The sequence below is a fragment of the Diceros bicornis genome, chromosome 3, assembly GCF_020826845.1.
Source record: "Diceros bicornis minor isolate mBicDic1 chromosome 3, mDicBic1.mat.cur, whole genome shotgun sequence".
NCBI classification, from domain to species: domain Eukaryota; kingdom Metazoa; phylum Chordata; class Mammalia; order Perissodactyla; family Rhinocerotidae; genus Diceros; species Diceros bicornis.
In genome coordinates, this window is record NC_080742.1 from 20,650,555 (window position 1) to 20,669,687 (window position 19,133).

The following is a 19,133-nucleotide window of genomic DNA, read 5'->3' on the forward strand; positions in this document are numbered from 1 at the left end:
GTAGTCCTCAACTCACCTCTCCTCATAACTTACAAAATGTCTCACGTTTTCTATTTTATAGAATGTCATAGCCCTGGGTTCTAAGACTACTTCATTGATGTAAAGAGAGAAAATAACAACTAAAGAAGTCTTATTTTTACATGGCAAGAAAAAAGTTAGTTATAGCTATAGTTAGTTATAGCTATATAATAAAAGTTAGTTATAGCTATATAGAAATAAGGATTTAAATAATTGAGAAAACCCAGGTATTTTCTTCCTTAAAAAATCTTTTTGGAAATACGCACATGATTACTTCAATGCTACAATTTTTCCTCAAATTAAATTTATTTCACCAAGATTATCAAATAAACAAGCACTATTTATTTTATTTACAAATCCATAAATTCTACTGCTTTCATTAACATAACATGACATCCTCAGTATTAGGTACACAGCAGTTGACTCACATTATTCACAACATGCACACAGATTTGACATCAAGTAGCAGGTTAGATGTAGAGTCAGCACTGATGTGTTTTCAAATATAAAATATTCTAAAAGCAACACTAAATCCTTCAGATATGAATGGGAAATATGACTGTTTCAGCTGGCCTTCATTGTTTTCATAATGCAGGTTCAGAAATACAGACAAATGCATGAATATAAAAGCCCGGGCCAAGATCGACTCACGCGGCGCTCCTTTTAAAGATAGCCCATAGTGTAATTTGTCTGACAGCTGTTCCAGGACAGAATTTATTTGACAACCACACACACACACACACACACACACAAAAAGTCAATGTAAGTTTATTAACTTGCAAATTGGAAAAACAGTAACTCTCCCTCTGAAGACCACCAGAAAGGACCATTGTAAAGGTAACCCATCTCCACCATTTTTATTCCTCTAGTTTAGTAAGCACAAGATTCCAGAAAAATAGGAATGAAGCCTTCAAATATAGTAAATACCTTTCCAGCTCAGAAAATATATTACAATTTAACTGCTTTCGACTTTTTTGTCCCCACAGACCAGGGGTTCTCTTTGACCCTCTCTGCCTGAGCAGCACATACATTGCCCTTGTGTTCCCCTTTGATGGGCTGAGCACAACGAGCGTTCCAAGCAGAAGATTGCTTCTTGGATGGGAATGATAGCGGCTCCCTTTCCTGACCTGCTCAATGTAAGCACAAAGCTTAACTATTTTTTTGGTAACAAATTGTTTTTTTCTCCATTAATGCAGTGAAATTAACAATAGGAATTGTGTTTAAAAATGAATTTATGCTTATCGAATGGTGAAAAAATTATACTTTGTAGCACTATCAAGTAAGTGCTTGCAAAGAATGTGAACCATTGGTAAAAGGTTTATATGAATGTGAAAAGAACACAGGAAAAGAAATCATTTTTAATTTCTTGGTCACAATTTCAAAATTTTTTAATTTGAATTAATTTTTCAATTATGTAATATTTGCTAATGTTTAAATAACAACATTATAGAATTGCGACTTTTCATGCATTATACCTGGAAAAGTAGGGCAAAATCCAGGAAATTAAATAGGAAAAAATATCAGGGAGAAAAAGTTAGCACTTAATGTAGCTAAATCCAATTGAAGCTTCTGTGTCATACTCTTACTAAATTAAAAAAACGCTGTAAAGCATGATTCATGTATGTATAGCTACTTAGAAGGCCTTTTAAAATCCAAACTAAAAACATTATTTTTCTAGTTAAAAAAAATCTTTAATATCAGATGGATGATTTGCTATTACTAACAAAAAAAGGAAACAAATCACAAAGTCTTAGGATTTAAATTATTTATATAAAACATGAAATAAACACTTTAAAACACAATGGTTGATCTCCTCATAGAAAATCTCATTTGTGTTGATGTTTACATATTCCACATTTAAAATAATTCTTCTGCAATTAGAAGGAAAGACTTAGAAACTGATCTCATTCAGTCATTTTAGAAACAGGAAGCATTCCACAAGCTCTAGTGAAAAGAAGACAGTACTGTGGTGCGAGGACCCTGCTGTAGGATGACATGCCCATGTAACTCCTCATCTTTATTAAATATAAAGGAATCATGAAGCAGCCAGTAACATGAATTAAACATCAGCATTCTGAAAGAATTTGCAGGCTTCTAATTTTTTTTTTCATTAATAGTCATTCTGTTACTGTTCCTAGTACTCCGCTTAGAGCACATCTCAGTGTGGATTTCAACAATTTCAAAATGGACCACCCTGTATCGTAACGTGAAAGTCTAAAGATCTCTGAAGCCAGATCTGTGAATCACATGTGACTCAGCATCCTCCCACAAGCCTGACAGCCCATATATTCTCTCCCAAAATGTTCCTTCTGTAAAAGAGAAGCTGAACGGACTCCCTTATTGCTATTCAGAAAATACAAAAAGATTTGAGGTCAAGCAGTCCATTAGAATTCACAGTACCTGTTTTAGGTCACCTGTAGTAATAGAAAAAGAAAAAAAACCCCATTGACACACCTATTGCTATCTGCAGAACTGTGTTTTCAATTATCCATGGTCTATTTCCCCAAAGCTCTGGATCATCCTCTCATACCTCTTGATCACATCAGGGAAACAGTAGCCTCACAGGCATTTATATTACCTTTGAACATCTTGTAACTGAATTTTTAATGGAGGTTATTTCTCCAATTAATGCAGGTAATAAACATTATTTTCAGTTCTAGAAACTACAAAAGAAGAAAACAACTTGGTCTTCCAGTCTAGTTTCCTATTTAATGGAGGCTTCCTTTATATATTGTCCAGGAAGAGTTATCATGCTAATTCTCCCAAATACTTCCTGTGATAGATGCTCACTACCTTACTAACAACTTTTTCATTTGAGGGTGAAACTGTTAGAAAGATCTTCTGGGTGCAAAAGAAATTATGGTATATTTATCTTATAAATTATTAGGCAACCATCTAAAAGAAGATCTACTTTTTATATACATTTCTATATTGTTTGATTTTTCAAATGATTATTATCACTTTAGAATTTACAAGTAAAGTTAATAAAAATTTCAGAAAAAAATTAAAAGTGTCTTCAGACATCCAATTCCTAATGCCTAGCAAAAGAACACGTAAAATATTATATATTTTACAATGGATGCAGCTGACACGGTCAGACGTGGCCATCTGACTGCCATATTTTTGTTTGGCCATCTACCCGCCATATTTTTGTTTGTCTTTATCCTTAGACTTAACCGGAATGAAAGGAGTGAGTAAAAATATACGTATGTGATGGGGAAGGTGAGAATTTATATCTTCTCCTTGCTATAAAAAGAAAAGCAACAATCAGTAACTATGGGCAAAATAGGTGATAATGATTAATAAACATCACCTGTAAGTTTAATAGAAATATTTTCTGACCAAGTGGTGGCCAGGCAGCCACATATCTACTAAGTTCTGGAATCTAGTTTCGGGGTTTAGGAGTGAACGGGGTCTGCCCTCCCACTAGGTCCTTCAGACTAAGATCTAAGGAGGATCCAATAGCCAGTGTCAAAAAGCAAAACTGGAGCCAAGAACTAAGACAGCAGCCCACAGGAATGACGGTTCAAAGAGGCTGAGCAGAAGGAGTGCAGGGCCCTGGCAAGAGAACAGCAACCGGAGACAAAGATAGAGCAAAAGCCCAAGATGGAGCAAGCAACTTCAGAACTGCGGATCAAAGGAGTAGCCCAAGAACTGCATAGTGGTTAACGACCTATTTACAGAGTCCCTTTGTTCTTGCCCACCTGTGGATACAGAGGGAGCTGCTAAAAGCCCCAAAGGGTTTAGAGAGAGAGTCATCGAGAGTCTTTGTTTAAAGACCTCTTTTCTCTATATAATTTCTTGCTCTAAGATCCCAAAGTGTGTCATGCAAAATGCCACTACAATGGGAAATTAATTTGGTTTTCCTATTTCTTTAAGACAACTGAAGCTTAAGAAGTAAATAATACAATTTACTTTATGTTAATGCCAGGGCTCAAATTAGAATCTTATTCCTGTGTCCTTCAATCAGATTCTTCCTGCTAGATTTTTCAGAAGTCCATGGAAATGACTCTGGATAAATTCAAGAACAGTGCATATACTTCCCATCTAAAGAAAATACCTCTGTCAGGATTGTGGTAAAGGTGTTCTAATTTCCATCCAAGCTGGTCTTGTTCTCTACATTCACGCTTCTTATTTGACAGAAGGGTAAGTTTGAGGATTGAATGTGTAGACAATAAAATTAATAAAAGAGACTCCACTATGCCCATCACAATTTCTTTCCTCTTCATTAGAAAAATCCAGGAGTGCACAGAGCTGGGAAGCCCAGGGAAAATAACATGTTCCTTGATTAACCAACTCTCCCTGAATTTATAACACAGCCACCTGGTAGTAAATAAGATTAAATGAAGGAAAATCAAACTGAAGAAACTGAAAGAGATTCAATGGACTCCAAGGAAAAGAAAAATCAAGAGAAGGAAGGAGGAAGAGGGACACATGGATGCTGGGAGGAGAGTAGAAAAAGACAAGAGACTAGAAATAAATGTGCATTTTAAAAAATGAATGTGGAGTTTCTCTTAAAAAGATGGAAATTTACTTCTGCACATTTGAAAAAATTTGGCTCATCACCAAAAACTTTAAACGATATACTATTTACTATTGTTCAAATAATCATTGCAATTTTTAAGATATGCAATTAACCATGCTATAGACTAAAATGATATAGCTTTTAATCCAATTATGATGGAACACATGGTTGCTTTGGTCTATTTTACACAGAATTATAAAGTCAAATCTCTTATAAGACTATTTTTATTTATAAGAATATTTTTTGGTTTATATTCAATTTATTGTTGGGAAAAGTAACATTGTTCTTCATATCTCTAGTATACATCTTTTCAGTGTGGACAGGAGTTTGAACAACATTGATTTTTGCTGTGTACATCAATGACAGATCAATAAATGAATGGTGATGTGTTTACAGCAGTCATTAGGTTGGTTCTCTTTAGAGCAATGGAGTTCATATTCGTGCATCTCTACATTTTAGCTACTCTTATATTTGAACATTTCCATGAAAGACACAATTTTAATTATTTCATTGCACTAAATACTGAAGTAGCATATGCTACTTCTCAACCTTAGGCAGCCACCCTTCACATTCTCTTGAGGAATTCGATGTGGCTAATAAGGGGAAGTTTAAAGAAGGGCTGAAGTTATAGTGTTTTATTTACATGACCCTACAAGTTATTTTCTGTTGAATTGGGTAGTCAAGCTACTATTGAGAGGAGGTCTTGGTTTTTCTCTATAATCCTAACTGGGTGTTTCTTTACTCCCTAATATTTCAGCTAATGAATTGAGGAAATCTTAGCACTCAGACCCTCATGAGGGAAAATAAACCCAAATGGCAAATAACTCCTAAGTCAACCTTCCTTGTAGACCATTCATTGCTACAGCAAAAATATACGAGCCCATGCATTCACTAACATTTCTGGTAAAAGGAAAAAATTTAAATCTTGAACTTCTATGGAGAATTTGACACCATCATTGAACAGCATGTTCTTACCTGCTGTTTCTTCTGCCTACCATGCTTTCCCCACACACCTTCTCATTCCTTGAAGCCCCAGGTCAAATGTCACCACATCACAGATGCATTCCTGACTACGCTAGCTAAATTCATCACTTTGCCCTGCCTTCTGTCCTCCACATCAGGCTCTTACTTTTCTTCAGGATACTCACAACCTTGCAATGATTACATTTATCTATTTACTTGTTTTCAGTCTCTTTCCTCTAGTAGAATGTAAACAACACAAAATCTTTCTCATCTGAAATCAAAAGCACTTAGCTTTGCACTGGGATAAAATGGCTGCCCAATAAAATATTGATTGAATAAATAAATGAATGACTCTTTGGGAGAAAGCAAAGAAAATAGTCAAATTGGGACATAAAATTTATGTACAGGGCATGATAAACAAGGCTTCAATTGGAAAAGCATGGTCTTAAATCTAATAACTTCTCTTTTTTTTCTTAATTAATGGAATGGAGAAGAATGGGTAAAAATAATCTTGGCTGAGACAGAGACCATAAAGTTTCTATTACAGTGATGTGCGAAGAAAACTTACGTTTCAAATGTCTGAATTTTCATACAAAATGTCCATAAAATTATTTCGGGTCATTTTAGAATGAGGAAAAAGGATCATTGTTTCCCTATAGCAAAAATTAGAAAGTCCAACATGGATGAATCCATTGTATCAGCAACTGCAGTGTAATGACAGTAACGATTTCTGGGCATTCCCCATCTCTACCAGCTTTGACCCAGTGCTACACACCACTGCCAATTTGCTCAGCCACCGGACTTCAACTGCCAGCGTCTGCTTTGATTATGGGAATGTTCCTCATCACTTGCATAAACTTCAACCCAAGGGACTGTAGAGATATTTCCCTATGAAGTTGAAGTATTGGCATACTAGAGTAAATGTTTAGATTCTTCAGAGAAAAGCAGCTACACAAATTGTGTGGAAATACACAGAGGTTACTATTTAACATTGTATGGCTTTTGCCACTTGCTAAAATTACTTTTAAAAACTCATTAAGTTCTATGAAGCAGGGAAGTAATGATACCATAGCTGATTTCTCATTCAAAGTCAAAAGCAGCATCTAAAATTAAAATTAAATAGAATATCTCGATTTCCAGATTTTTAGACTTTAAACAAATCAATGTACCACTTTATTTTATTTTAAGTTGTTAGAGATTATTAATTCCAAGGAATGTGTTATTTTATATATTTCATATATGCTTTAATCTATCCTCAATTTCCTAGATAGTTGCTAAGGGACTGGCATTCTCTCTATTATTGAACAATAACAACAACAATAAAAAATTAAAGCCCTAAGAATTTGTTACTCCTAACTGCTAGAGCTTATCCTTTTACTCCCTATTCAGAAATTTCCAGGTACATCTGGTTAAGTTACATTTTAATGTTCTATGAGGAGCTTCCATAAACTAGCACCTCTTACATTTCCAATCTTATCTGCTATCAATATTTTCTCTTCTTTTGCTGTACATAACAATGACACTTGTATCGTTCTCACTCTAGAATAACAGGAGTTCATCTTAAGATCATTTGGTATAAAAATCCAGAAATTTGAAATAATTTGAGTATAGGATGTTACTAACAACATCACATACTCTTCTTTTTCGTAATGTGCAAACTCTTCATTTTGTACTTTCTCTGCTGGTAATATCTCTTCCTGGAAATCTTCCTCCTAGAACATTTCCAGTCATTCTTTAAGGCCAAATTCAAATATTTACTTCTCAGTAAATCTCTCCAGGATATTGTACAATTTATTTACAATATCAAAAGGGTATTTTATTTCACAGTAATTATTTGTCAAGCTCTCCACTAAACTTTTAGCTTCATGGTAATGATCAGAGTGACTAGTGCCTGACACAGAGTAGGACTTCATTAAATGTTTAATGAATTAATGTTAATTCTATTACATGAATAACTCTTTGCCATCCCTTCCTCCTTTCAATTCTCATCGTCACTGATTTTAGAGATGCTTTCCATCTAGAGCATGGGCTACTGCAGTAGCCTGCTAACTGGGCAATCTGGCTCTAGCTTCCCCTGCCTCCAGTACTTCCATGACTCTTTTTCCAGAGTAAATCTTAATGCGTCATCTTGTGAAATAAGATTAAAACTTATTTTCTGATTATAAAATTAATGTGTACATTAAATGAATTTTGAGAAATAGCAAAAAGTTATCCTACTACCAAAACGAGCCAGGAAAAAAGAGAGAACATAAATTGATCTCACCCATGAACATAAGTAAAAAAAAAAACCTATATAAAATATTGATCAAATCAAAGACAAAATTTTTAAAAACTAACACACCATGACCAAGAAACATTTATTCTAGGAAGAAATACATGTTTTGACATTAGGATATCCCAATACCTCCACATAGTAACTGTATCAACTTGAACAATCTAAATATTCTCTCTGTGTCTATTTCTTCATCTCATAGGGTTGTAAAATTAAAATTAATTAAAACAAAAAAATTCAATTAGAACAATCACTGGGACATACTAAATAAACAATTAATGGTTAATATTGTATTATTTTCGACTTACAATATATATTTTCAACTAGTAATATAATCTAGTAAATTAAGTAAGATGAAAATCACCTGATCATTTCAATAAATGCCCCTCAAAATGCTTTTACCAATATTTAATGCTTATTCTTGCTAAAAAATAATTAGTAAGTTAGGAAGAGAAAGAAAATTCCTTAACTTAATAAACATTATTTACCATATATACAGGAAAAAATACTTAAAGGTGAAATACTTAAAACATGTCACTTAAATCCAGAACAAAATGAAGAGTATCATTCTCATTGGTACAAAAATGTTAGAACAGAACTCATAGTTAATGTACTAGAACCAGAAATGAAAGAGGAGGCATGAACATTGGGAAAGAAAAGAAAAAAAGCTTTCATTATTTTTAGAAAATATGACTGTCTACAAAACAATCCAAGAGAATAAACTGAAGAATTACTAAACTAACACATTGTTCAGTATGAAATTTTACAAACTCAATATGAAAAATGTAAGCAACTAAATAAAGTCTAATATGCAGAGGACCAGAAATTATCAGAAAAAAATGAATAAAATTATTGAAAAGAAACTTTTCAATATATACACTCTTTGAAGGCAAATCAGGAAATATTTTTCAACGTGAAAAATATTCATTCCCCATTTATCTCTAGGTCCCTATCACAAGGAAATACCCCAAGATGTCCATAAAGTGGTATTTACAAGGACATTCACTGAGACATTATTTGTATTAAGAAGTAAAGAATATCAACCTGAACGTAACTACTTAAGAGGGTTTCTTTAATAGTTGATGGTACATCGATTCCATGGAATATGCAGTAATTAAAAGACTGAATGGAAACTAAAGGAATGACAAAAATAATGGAAAGATCTCAAGATCTTAAGTGGAAAAGCAAGTCATAATCATGCATAGAGTATGAATGTATCCATACATGTATGTAAAAAATAAATATTTGATTCTGTAAGCATTCAACAAGAAGTTACATAAACAGTGAACATTATTGGAAATACACACAGCAAACTATTAACAGTGGAGCACAGGGAGTGGAAAGCCGGGAGACAGGTCATAAGAAGTGGCCTCTCTAGTTTATTTTGTACATAACTGTTATCTGCTTGAACCTTTTGCAACATAATGTGTTATAATATAAGAATAATAGAACTTTTAAAGGCTAATTCACACCTCTTCATAGACAGAATGGTCCACCAATTAACAGGATTTGGGGCATTTCCCTCTAGTAGCAAGATAGCAGAGTGACTGGTTAAGTTCTTGGCTCTGAGCCAGGATTCTCGGCTTTTAATTCTGGTCTGGCTGTTTACTAGATAATGTGGGACAGTTACCTTATCATTTTAAAAATTAGGCTAATAAAGGTACATAATGTACAGGGTTCTTGTGAGGATTAAAAAAGATCCTTCCTATAAAGTGCTTAGAACAGTAACTGGAACATAATAAATCTTCACCAAGTTTCTGTGGTTGCTCTACTAAGCCTATAATATTAGGAACTAAAGCTTAAGGTGGAGAAATAAATGTATTACTAATCTATAGCCTTAAGTTTTTCAAGAAGAACAGTTATTTACATTGGAATAACTATACCCTTGATACAGAACACCACTGAAAAATCACTTGTTCTAGAGATTAAAAAAATAACTTTCACTATAATGAAATTCTATGAGATGCTTAATGTGCCATTTCATTACAAAACTATAGACCTGGAATGTTGTACAATTGTTCGTCATTTTCATACTTTTATTACAATTCTCCTCAGTATTTTTTCTATATTTAATAAACATTCTATTATTAGAAAAATAAAATGAAATTAACTGATCTCCAATTTTATATATTGAACAAATTAATAAGATAAGCAGCTTAAAAATTGTGGTTATTTGATTTGTATACTATCTTTAATATATATTTTTGTATAATACGAGAAAATACAATTGCAGCATTACCTTACATATAACTTCTATTCTAAGGTAATATTCTCAAAAATAAAAATAGAGGAAATAAATATTAACACAAAAATAAACTTTAAGATATTGTATAACCTCATTGTAGCATTAACAAAATTTACCAGGTAATTTTAGCATAAACATTCCTCAAAAAAATTTGTCTAATTCTCTGGAAATTAGTGTGAGATTCTTCATTGCATTTAAGATACGCATGAATTAGTTCTCTAAGAAATAGCTTATAGAATTGATTAGCACAAAGAAAATAGAAATAAATTCAGTATGGTAAAATCTCATTCTGTATAAAATTATGGCCATATATATGGAAAGCAGGTTTTTATTTTCTAATCTTACCTAAAACATAAAGGAGAATAATTTTATTCAAATTTAGAATGTGGTTTATGGAAAAGAATCTTGAGAACTATTTACAAAATCTTAAATATTGATAAAATTGGAGGGTGGAGGGAGGTCTTGCAAAGAACCTACAACAATTGATGATTAAGTATTAGCATATCTAGAATCAAGAGAATGGTTTACAGTTTCCTTTATATATTGTTATGTTTTATTATAGTTAGGAAAAAAGATTACTAATATGAACAAGGACAATACTGAATTGAGAACTGAATACACTTTAGAATTGTCAGATTGTTACTATACTACCTTAACCCACATAACTCCTTTTCTTTTGGAAATAGGCTTCTAATTGAAGTTACTAAAATCTCTTTATTTATTTTTGGAATACCACATTAATATCCTTCTCCTTTGTAAAGGAAAAGCACAGTCCACAAAAACGTTCAAAATGCTTACAGACTAGGTGATTAAACAAGATCAGTCTTCTATTCAAGCAAGCCTCGACCATTATGATTCATTTTTAAGAACTTAATTTTCTGTGCTGTCAATTCTCCTTTTTTAATTGTTACAGGATCTCATACATAATGCATAATTTTATTAAAACACATCGTATTGCCTGGTGACATAGCATGAGTTGTCAAGTAAAACGTAATAATCTTTGGCCTCAACCCACCCAGTGACATCAATAAAAAATGAAAATTACGCCTACAAGCTGGCTAAAAAGGCTTTTATACTGTGGATCTCGTAACTCTCTAGCTAACGTAAAGAAACACTTAGCTCCTTAGACACTCTCCATTCTATTACAAATACTTTCCTATTCCATTTTCAAGGGTTGGATTTATAAATACTGTTATTCGCTAAGTAAGTCTACGCATTAGTCTATGTTCTACAAATAGGTTTAGTGTGATCATACCATTTTAAAAAGAAAATATGCCATTGGTGTTTCATTTACTTATATTTCGATACATCTAGAAAAAAAGAAAGTTACAGTCTTAAACAATATAGCTTCAGTTTTATTCACGGCAATATTTTCTAAAGAAAACCCTCCCAGAGAAAAGAAGTCTACTTAACAAAAATTGTACTACCCATGGGAAGCCCTCCTTCTGCTGCCAGCTAAAGGTTGACAAGGGTCACTCCATACGAAAGTGGACATAAGTGACATTCAAGGCAAACCAGTTCCAATATAGCTCACTTCCCAGAGAACATTACACTTCTTCTCCAAGACAGTGTAAACGTTTTAAGGTCAGAAGAACACAATGCCTGTCAAAGTGTTTCGTGTATGCTAAAAAGACAGGTAATTTAGGAAGAGTCTCTGACATTTAAAAGGGAATCAGGCTTTCACAGTCTCCCCCTCCTCCAACTTGACACCTAATTAAGCATCAATACAAAACAATGTAATTGAACAGATGTACTAGTCATTAATAGGAATTACCCATTCTCCTATCAAATCAGAGCATACAGAGCAGGCTCTATTTGTAATAGGTTGACTTAATTGCCTGAGAACTCCCCAGAGAAATGTACAAATGGATCAAGACATCTCACACGTGCACACATTGGCACACATGGACCCCAAAGACAAACACAGGCACTCCTTTGATCCATGCTTTTGTCATTGTTACATCCATCTTTGCAAATGAGAATTTATGGTGGCTGCAATCAGTACTAGAAGATCAAATAAATAGATGGAAAAATACATAAAGCTAAATGAAAGGCAACAGAATTCAGAGTCAGCAACACTTCAATAAAAATTTCCTATATAGTAATGCTTTTGATAAAAATAGCTGTTTAAAAATGTTTTTCATAAAAACAGAGCATAATAAACAAACAAAAACGCCAAAAAGCAAAACAAAAAAAGAAACAAAAAATACCCCACACACACAGAGTAAGAAAGAATTGTATCTTCTGGCAATTTACTGTGAAACATTTGTTTCGTCACGAGGACCTGATTCACAATTACTGCAGTTGCACGATTTGCTGATTAAATCAGCCTATAGAAGTAATTAGGGAGAGCTCAGAAATCCTAAAATGTGCCAAGCAATTCTCCTCACATCATTATGCAAGGCAGAGAATCCAGAAAGTTATCACAATGTAGGTTTTCCTCTCCCTCTGATTAATAGCCCTTTGGATATGTATATGGTGTCTGCTGACTGAGGTGACTCAGTTTACCTTTATGAAAACCTCTCTCAACAAAAGCATTTGGAAAGTAGAAAATAAGACATTTCTGTAAAGGATTAAGGATGGAGCTGGATTTTAGAATTCAGAAAACAGATTCCAGGATTTTTCTAATCCTCAACAAGATAAGGGCATTAAATTGATAGAATATAAGAAATTTATTCCCAAGAATATTATATTGGATCTGAATTTCTGGGGATAATTCAAATGAAAAATTGGCATTCTCTACTAAGATCAGAAGAAAAAACGAGGAGCAGAAAAGATACAGGAACACAACTTTCAAATTGAATGCTCCTAACACACACGTACACTCAGAACATATAGGTTTACCGTTGTTCTATCTACCCTACCCCACCACCCACAAGGGGTCTGCAGTAATACAGAAAAGCCTCCACCTAGTACCCTCTCACCCCAAGTTATACTTCAGGCCAGTAGAGAATCAAAGGCACTAGTGGCTCCCTGCATTTCAGATTCTAGAGACAACATCGTCAGGGAGTGTTCCTGGGCATTTTCAGTGACACAGAGATTTCCTAGCCACATCATAAAATCTCTCCTTCTGGAACTGCAAGTGCCCAGATCAAATTTCCAGCCCTCTCAGTCATGGGAGTATGCGGGAGGGGAGGGGTGGAAGGGTATGACCAGCTCAAGCCTCTTCCTGTACAAAATATTGCCGTTTGCCCCAGCCCCACGGCGCCTCCCCTCTCCTCTCTTTTTGGAGCACTTACTATCTACACCACTTACTTCTTCAATCATTTAATTGGGTACTCCTTTGAACACTTCTTACAATTCTGTATTTGTTATTTTTTTATTGTAGAGTTAACAAGCTTCCTGTGTGTATTTTCTCCTCCACAAAGATGCAGAATTTTGTGGACAGGGCACACACAATATGTGTGTTTAGCACAGAGCTTAGGAAATATACTCAACGCCCCCTAAATATTATTGATTTCATTGTAGACTGTCTTAATTGCCTACAGCCCCACACAGCATGTCTGAGAGGTCTCAGGGGTGACAATCAGTTACTGGTGAATGCCTCAGGCTCCCCTGGCTCCAGGAGCAATCCTAACGACTGAAAACACATTGGCTATCAGTCAGTGGAACAAGGCCACGTGTCACCACGTTTCTGTGTCAGCTAGAGAGAGGGGGGCACAGCAAATAGGTGGCACAAAGGGATCTTCAGGGCATTGGGCACTTAACTCGCATGAAATATATGAAATCTGTGTTTCTTTTCTCAAAAAAAGTCTGGCTGGTTTTGTCCAATTCATCAGCTTGGGAGGTTGGTAAGAAATGTAGTTGGATCCCAAACATTATCAAATTTAGTTTTAAATTCTTTAGAAGATATTTTTAAATGACTAGGAGCTTTTAATGGATATTTTTTCATCTTGCTATATGTCTTAAGTAGCTTAATAAATACCTGTCATTCACACGCTACAAATGAAACAAGCTTTAATGCACAAAGCACCACTTTTACAGTTCACCCTATTGTTATCACAAATATAAAACAGCTGGGAACTTGACAATGCTAGCATAACACTCATGATTTTCAGCAGAAACTGTCTTTGCTTTACTTCCCTACTACAAGGCTAATGTTCTCTTCAGAGAAACAACCAAGAGGTAAAATATAACCTTTGAATAGGAACTGAAGATTCTGTTCACGGTAAGTAAACAATAAATATTCCAAAACAGCAGGTATCTTATTAATTCAGTAGTGTCAGCAATGGTTAAATTCTTCTCATCTGAAATGAACAGTTCCACATTTCTTTTCCAAATATATACCTCTGAATGTAATTTAGAAGTATTCACGTGGGTTAGACTCTTGAATCTATATTTGCATGGAATTTTCATATAGTATCTAGCCCAATTAAATTTTTCCTTGCGACTAGCCTTCTCAGACATTGACAAGTAAAATATTTGGCTTTCAACAGCATTTCAGCTCACTGTTGATAAAAGTAATCTGCGTTGAGCAATGTCAGGTTTATACTTTTAAGAAAATCTCTTGGGCAATAGAGGAAAACAGAAACAAAACCAACACAACTTTTGGATAAAATGCTGAGTAATGAAATGGAGGGTTATTAATTTTCTGCCACTTGAAGATTGTTTCCCACCAGTTGGCATGCTGAGATAATTATATACGCATGACACTGTATTATACATGCTGTTTGCCTACTTCAAAATTGTTCTCCAATACAAGTATTATTGATTGAGGTTTCTTGTGCATCACGGTAAAGTCACAAAAAATTACCTAATTTCCAAGGAAGCTAATCCATCACTCAAATTTGTCAGGGAAATTCTGGATGTATTGTGCAAAACTGCCAAGTTCCATTCCTAATAAAAATTGATTCTTTTTTATTGGGGTCGTATAGTCAGCTTTAAAAATCTAACATCTCTTCTTTTGCCAAAATCTAACATTTCAGTTATTGATTAAAGCTTCAGAGTTGCTTTGGAAGGTATTAGATTCTCTTTTCCATTTAGATCAGGATTGCTATATTAGATCATTGCAACTGTGACCATCTGTCAGATTCATCTCTCCATGTTGGCTTGTCTTGGCCCCAATTTTATCTACAAAGTTACTACGGACAGTTTGGCTCTTAGCAAGTTTGGGGAAATTGTCAAGAACGCAGGCAGAAAACTCCAATAAAGATTGTAAGAGAGGGAATGTTTTTGCTCTCCCTCTGTAACTTGAAACATTTGCCTCCTTCCTCCTGGATGGAAGCTCACATCCTCATCTTGCCCTACCTCAAGGAAGGATTTCATAATCTTATTGGTTCACACTTGAAATATTGATTGGCCCGTGAATACTAACAATCAGGAGTTACTGTGGCTTAAAGGGCAAGGAAAGATCTTTTCAGAGGAAAGATCTCTCTTGCACTTTCTGCTTTTTGCCACATGATAACATCATCATGCACTTGTTCTCTTTCTAGTTCTAAGAACACGGATGGAGAAGAAAGCAGGAGTCCCCTTTGTGGACCTAGCTTTCTCTCTCTCTCTCTCTCTCTCTCTCTCTCTCTGTCTTGCTTTAGCTCTCACTGTTTCCACAAATACTGGAGCATTCTGGGCCCAAATTTTAGATTCACAAGAGATTATTTACAGCTAAGCCATTAGCTCCCAACACTGCATTAGGCTATCAGTCACTTGTAGACGGTCTATGACGGTCTTATTCCCTGAATTATATACTTATATATACAACTCCTCTGAAAACTCCCAAAACAAGAGCTGTGTTTGGCAGGAATTCACACATTTCTAGATCCCTCTTTATAACGCCATCAAATAACATCACAACACTTTTCTTCCAAACCCCAAAAAGATAAAATCTGAAGTCCACTTGGTGGAAAACAGGATTGGCCTTCCTACCACATACCATTAAATACTAAAACTATAACTACTAGGAGGTCATGTCAATCATGTAAGATTGAAGAAAATCATTAAGACATGTGGTTGCCATTAACAACAAAACAAAACAGACCCTTTTCCAAGCGTATGTAATCTAAATATATTAAACTTCAACTTGATCTTTTTACTTGGGAGTTCAGGATTCAGAGTCAGAAGAATTGGGATTCCCTGTCATGCACAGCCTGTGAGATCCTAGCCAGGACACTTAATCTTCTTGAATGACACTTCTCCCGAGAAAAACATTTCAAAAACAACCTTGACAAATAATAGAAGCACCTAACATTTTTAACCATTTAAAATTTGTAAAGCACTTTAACAAATACAAACATACTCTTTGATGATTATCCTTATAACAATTATATGCACTTACAAAAATAATCATGCTTATCTAATTTATTTACATATATCTGAACTCTGAAAATAGCATTTAGGAAAACGTGTATGTGTGCATTGTGTGTGTGTGTGTATAAGGATTTGTACTGTTCTCGGAAACATTCAAATAGTATTGACTACTCGGAAAATTTCTAAAATTTCAAACTTAATATATCCACTGATTTACTCATTACCTGTTTAAAAATATAAAAGTAATACATGGTATGGAAAGTTATAAAATGAAAAGAAAAGTTTCCTCTCATTTCATACCCAGTTCTATTCCACGGAGATATAATCAATTTTTTCAGTTTCTCTTTACATTTCTTGTTTTACCCATATTCACACTTGAAATAATCTGTTGTTGTCTCCATTTCTTGATTCTTCAGCTTTAGGGAGTACCTACTCCCTCCTTCTGTGAAATATATGGAAGTTAACTCACATGTACTACTCTACTATTTTCCCCCATATAGCCATACATCTTTCTCTCTCCCTTCTCCCAACTGTTCCTAGTTATAATTTTACTTTTAACTTTTCCATTATTTTCACCTTAACAAACAATATCTTAATAATCTACTAGACTATCCATAGGCTTTAGGCAATATTTCTTACTCCCAAAGTATGAAAAGTGAAAACAATTAGTACCTTGCCACATCCCTTCACCACTTACCCTCACCTCATAACCCAGCTCTTCTCCACTACTAGTATTACTTTTAAATTGTCAACATTTATTACATTCACATTCTGTTCTCCAATTGTCTCCCATGACATTAATCAAGGAGCAAAAAGTTTCTATTTGGCATTAAAGTATGGTTCATTTCAACTCTCAAATTTTCTCACCTCCAAAGATGATAAAATTTAAATAGAAAAATTAGTTTTATCACTGATTACAAAGGTATAAAAGAGTCAAATAAGTCTACAACAACTCCAGCTTGTGCTTTCAGATAATTCCTAATATCAACCTTGTGTCAATTCTTCCTTTATATCAAAGCTCAGGCGTAGAGAAAAATATCCCATAATCATTGGTTGTTTCGAGAACAAGTTTAGAGAATTAACTATTCAATTTTTCATGTGGTGGGGTGATCCAGAACTATTATACAAAGAAAAGCTTGCTGTAACTCTAGATACTCTCTTGGAACACATTTTTTTGTAGAGATAGGTGGCAGGTGGGAGGGAAGGGTATCCATTTAATAAGTATTTTAATCATATAAATTGAATTTTCACAAAACTTCCTAACCTACCAACTGCTCTTTTACTGTTAATGTATATAAATATGTCCTTAATAAGCAACAAAGACTATCTAGACTCCAGGGTCCTGTAGAGAATATATTCTGCCTTTATCGTTAGCCTGATGACAAGAAACAATATTTATGGAAGACAGTTTAAAAGACGTTCCTCTGGAGTCTAGATTTTATTTGTGGATCAAAGCTATGTTCTTGGACCACATTATCTTAGAATCCTGTAAAATTACTTTTCCTAAGTTTGACTTCGCTATTATACACTGATCTATAATGGAAAGAAGTTTACAAAATGCAGTCTTACAGTTATCAATCTTTCAATAACTCATGTATTGAAAACCGATGGGAAGAATTTCTTTCAGATCTAAGTACTAGGAACAATACTTAAGCTCCCCTGTGGAATTAGTGCACTACTTCCATATAGAAATTATATAAGAGATTTTTTCCCCTCTTACTTTGGCCTCTAGGAAACTCATAAATAAAATTTGCAGGCCAATTTTTAAAAACTACGTAATATCTTGTGGTTTATACATTTGCATTCAAATTACCCTAGCCTCTTACTTACATTTACCCTTTTCCTGTCTTTAATTTTGCATTATTTTTATATTCTATTATATTGTTTTATATTCTTATAAGTATGTAAATAAATACAAAAATATCAACAGAAACAGTTTTTCGTAAAGGACTTATTTTGCCCATATCACAAATGAGACTATTTTAAAAACCGTATTTCCAGGAGAAAAATAAAGCTTCCTAACTTGAAGAATGCATCCTCAATAAAAAAAAAAATAACTGAGTTTGAACCCCAAAGTAATAGACATAAAATTCAAATTGAAGCTGGGTTATATATGCACAGAGTTCTAGTGAAAAAGCAGACATATATGATGAATAACTACATATAGCAAATCTTTTAAATTTAAGGGAATTTCCTGATTTTCTGATGGCCAGAGTTTTGTCCTTCACCTCTAAAATTCCTTAGAATTAAAGTGAAAGGAAAACCGAAGCAACTAGTCCTTACCATGGCTTCTCATGCTGGAAATCTCCTCTGTCAAGTGGGTGAGTTAGAACCTAAAGTGTTCTTTTGTTTTCTTTGTCTGAAGTCATTCCCGGATTAGTTTGTAACTTGCATGAACATGTTTCCCAGCAGTGATCCTGGGCTATCCCATTCACTTCTGACCCGCACGTGCTCTTTTCAAGTGTTGCACCAAGAGTGGCTGAGGCCTAAAGAGAGGCGTGCTGGCCCATTCACAGAGACTATTCAGCGAACTGTTAGGGGAGGGGCAGTGGGCGGGAGGGCGGCCCTCCAGAAAAGAAAGGAAAGTGACCCCTTAAATCAGAAAATGACCTTCTATTTGTTATTAGTTGTCTAAGTAAGTGTAATGAGACCACCTCCTCCATAATATGCTTTGTGATACCGTAAATGTTACATGGCCTAAAATGGTGCTTCTGCAAAGATTAGATGAATTATTGGTATTTAAGACTAATCAAGTGACATGTTTAGACATACAGAAAGAGTATAAAATCTACTATACGACTGGTATTCATAAATATTTACTATGTCTGTTCTAAAAACAAAAGGGTAAAAATATTTAGAGACACTTC

The 19,133-nt window shown here is 34.3% G+C and overlaps 1 protein-coding gene across 6 annotated transcripts in view; it reads right to left on the reverse strand.

The window, feature by feature from the left end:
• CACNA2D1 (calcium voltage-gated channel auxiliary subunit alpha2delta 1) overlaps nucleotides 1-19,133 on the reverse strand; it is a 504,665-nt gene that overhangs the window by 426,952 nt on the left and 58,580 nt on the right. Inside the window, exon 1 of one of the 6 annotated variants that reach the window (XM_058524554.1) lies at nucleotides 18,550-18,761. The exons of the other annotated variants lie outside the window; for them this stretch is intronic. The gene's annotated coding sequence lies outside the window, so the exon portion shown is untranslated. Of the gene's footprint in view, nucleotides 1-18,549; nucleotides 18,762-19,133 lie in introns of those variants that run through there. 6 annotated transcript variants of the gene reach the window in all.